A 3,809-nucleotide genomic window follows, 5' to 3' on the forward strand; every position below is an offset into this window, starting at 1 on the left:
CATAATAAACCCATGATAAAACCTAAATAAGACCCAAATGATATCAGAAAAAACAATATCAACCATAATAATACCAGAAAGATAATACCATTACGACAACTTAAACACAATGATAACACTTACAAATTAACTTAACAATCAAATAATATAGTAATCACACCATCCGAGCCCAACAATACTATCACTTGGAAGCCATTAATAGCAACATAAAAAACAAAGAAAGAACTCTACCTGAGGAATACTTCCGAACGCAGCTAATGATCTAAGCTGATCACCATCATTATGTGATTCCATAAACATTTCTTGGGCGAATGAGAAATCCATTTAATGTGGTGTCGGCACAGAATAAGAACTCTGCTCTACCCGTCGAATACTAACAGATAGGGGTGTAAACGAACCGAACACGAACGAACAAAGCTTGTGTTCGTGTTCGGTTCGTTTAAAATTTAGTTTGTTTGAAATAAGCTCATATCTTACACGTATAATGCTGATTTAATTTCATGAATCCTTTATTTAATTTTAAATTTTTTATTTTTCGGTTTGTTCGGCTAAATGAATATTAAAATCAAACCAATAACTGAAAACCGAATATTGAGATGCATCTTTGAAACAAAACCGAATCAACTGAATTTATTCAGTTCGGTCCAATTTTTTAATTTTGACCAGATACTGCACACCGCTACAAATGATTCAATAAGTATTAGTTGTAACATGGAAACCACACCTACGAGAACATTTAGCGACAATGTAATACACTTAGAACAACACAAAAAAGGAAAATTAAGAAAGAATTTTGGATCAATAGTCATAGTACCAAATATAGATGGAACATGGTTAAGGCTTATCATGACGAGGGATACAAAACTCAAATCCGCATCAACAGGCGAGAAAATAAAAAAAATCTAGGTCCATAAAATACAATAATTTTCGGCGGGATCGAAAATGTGGAAATACTAGGGATTCCATAAATAGGGGAGTTCGGGGCGGGCACGAGTGCTTACCATTATCATTCGGCTTCGAAGTGGCGCGGTGCGTAGCGGTTCCGTTGCTTCCTGTACATCGTCCCACCTCGCGCGGCTGGCCGCGCTTCCTGCGAAGCCCTCAGTTTCAGATTCCTCTGCCTACGCCTATTTTTGCAGCACGCAATCGTCTAACTGCTCGCTCTCTCCTCCGTTTATTTTCCTCACCCATCTGCTCCCAAACGCGGTGCTCTTCCGGCCACATCCAACAGTCTTCGCTAGGATCAGGTACTCGTCGTCCCCATCTCTTTGATTCCTCTCTTTCCATCTCTTCTCTCTTGCCTGCTTTCGGACGATTGTTTTTTTGATTTAATTTTTTGTAAGTGGAGAACGCGCATGTGTCGGTGATCGGAGATATGGGAAGGCATTGCATTTTATTTGTTTTTAAGTTTTTTAACAATTCCTTTATTACTGCGACGGATCGGAATAATCCCTTCGTTAGCGCTCATCTTTGCTTCATACCTGCGATTCGATTTATTAGGATATCCTGGAACATGAATTTTCCGATGGATAGGCTTTTTTAGAGTTGTCTTGCTCCCGTTTTTATTCTTGCAGCACTTTTAATACTCAAGGAATTTACATACATAGCACCCAAGTTAGTAAGATTTACATATTGGATACCTAAACTTCACTATTTTACAATTTCTCTCTTTCTTAACTCGTTAACATATATCGTCGGATACTCAATGAACCCAAGGAGTTAAGTGGTGAACTGTCTTCACCGGTCAAGCTACTTAATGCAGTGGTTGACTTGATTGGATTGAGGCAGCGAGGTCATAGGTGGTGAGTTTGGAGGCGGTAAAGTTGGGAGGTGGCAAGATCGGAAGTGAATGTGGGGAGAGGTGGATGCCGGGGAGGTTGAAAGGTGGGCAGCAATGAGGTCAAAGCTGGCGAGTTCGGGGCGACTGGATTGGGTGGTGTCATGGTTAGGGTGGATGTTATTTTCTATTTCATTTTGATGTTTTGTAGTGAAGTTTAGGTATTAAATATATAAATCTTACGGGTTTTTTGGTAACAAATTTATTAAATTCAGTAAATTCAGATTTACTAAATTCTGCAAACACCGGGATTTATTAAATTCAAGATTTAAAGCAAAACTGAGAAGAAGCTAGATTTACTGAATTCATGATTTAAAAATTATCATTTTTTCAGTTTGATAATATTTAAGTTAAATCCAACTTAAATCAGTTACTAGATAGCACCCATAATGTTTTGAGTTTTATGTATGTAAATCTTCCTTAATACTTATTTTATTGAAAGTATGGCAAAAATGATGGAAATATGAAACCTATCTTTAGTAGACGTGAAGGCATCTTTAGGGTATGAACATCATAAGAAAAAAAAAATGTCATTTGGGGTCTCAACCCTTCTTGTCCTAAGGTGTTTTTGAAGTTGTTTTGTCCTTTTTTCTTGTACTTGCCTTTGTAGAGCAAATCTCCTTTATCACTTTGTTGTTTTTCATCCTTGAATCTCTTCTCGTGCTTCCTTGCCATTCTTCTTTAGATGCCTTGTTTTTAAGGGTTTGAGCATCTGCTTTGCTTTTCCTTACGCTGCTCTTGTTATCAAGGTAGCCTTTTTTTTTGGTTGTTTGCTCTTGTGGAAATCTGAGAAGATCCTTGACGAAATATGAGAATATCTTGTAGGACTTGATTGAGATAACTTAGAAAACTCTTGATTTTTTATTCCTATTCTATGCTATTTTTTTATTTTAGATTTATTTTCTTTCCTAATTTAGGTTAGATATATTCGATAAGATTGTAAATTAGGAGAGATCATTTTCTCTATATATATGTACCCTATGTGAATAATAAAATCAAGAGAATTATTCTTCTCCAAATCAACTTTTCACATGATATCAGAGCTTGAACAAACCCCAGCTTCTTTCTTCTGCTGGAATCCTCCAACAACCAACAAAATCATTCTAGGCGCTGTCCCTACAGTGGAATCCTCCAACAGCCACCGAAATCCTCCCACTTTTACTCTTTTAGGCTATGTCCCTGCAGGCCCTCCAGCCGAAATTTCCCTGCCAGAACACTTACTTGTAGGCCCTTCCTCGGTTCTTCTCCACAGCTTTCCCTGTAGGTGTCCCTACTGGATCTCTCCCTACAACCACACCCCACAGGCTTCCTTTTTCAACCGCTCCTTGCATGCTTTCCAGATCTCTCCTGGATCTCTCCTCTATTACAGGTACAGGCTTTCTTGAAGGCTAGTCCTTCTAAGCTGCAACCTTTTCTTTCTCAGCTGCACTTTTCCTTTTTCAGCCGCACATTGCAGGAGCAAGAATGCAAACTCAAGAAGTCTCTAAATGGGTTTAAGAAATAATCAAGTGTGTGGTTTTTTTAGCCAATAAAAAAAAATCTTAGTCGTATCTTTTCACATATAAAAAACTTAGCCATGTTCAAGCCTTTCTTGTTTCATGGAACAACCACTTTACCATCAAATTCTTTCTTTCGATATTTTTGAATCTATGGCTAGTTGTATCTTCGATGAGCATGCCAAACTATGCAAAAGGCTTATCATCTGCTATAGCAATAGGATTATGATGAATATTATATCACAACTGGGTTAAATCATCCCCTCCGAGTTCACTCACTTGACCTCATTAACATCAATATTCATTTCAAATTTATGAATATAATTTATGACCTTAAACATCAATCCCAACATACTGATAAGTTTTATTGCGAGTTATCTGTCATCAAACCTTGAACAATGACTCCTTTCATCAGCTTGAACAATTTTATGATTCACTTAAACATGTTTAATATTGTCATCAACTATTTCAGCAGG

At 37.3% G+C, this 3,809-nt stretch overlaps 1 protein-coding gene across 2 annotated transcripts in view; it reads left to right on the forward strand.

The window, feature by feature from the left end:
• Nucleotides 1–976: 976 nt before the first annotated feature.
• The window catches only part of LOC110038306 (phosphoinositide phosphatase SAC6-like), a 174,315-nt gene continuing 171,482 nt past the window's right edge, over nucleotides 977–3,809 (forward strand). For both annotated transcript variants that reach the window (XM_020743099.1, XM_020743100.1), the window contains exon 1: nucleotides 977–1,247. The gene's annotated coding sequence lies outside the window, so the exon portion shown is untranslated. The remainder of the gene's footprint in view (nucleotides 1,248–3,809) is intronic.

This window comes from Phalaenopsis equestris, unplaced genomic scaffold (genome assembly GCF_001263595.1).
Source record: "Phalaenopsis equestris unplaced genomic scaffold, ASM126359v1 Scaffold232429, whole genome shotgun sequence".
Taxonomy (NCBI): domain Eukaryota; kingdom Viridiplantae; phylum Streptophyta; class Magnoliopsida; order Asparagales; family Orchidaceae; genus Phalaenopsis; species Phalaenopsis equestris.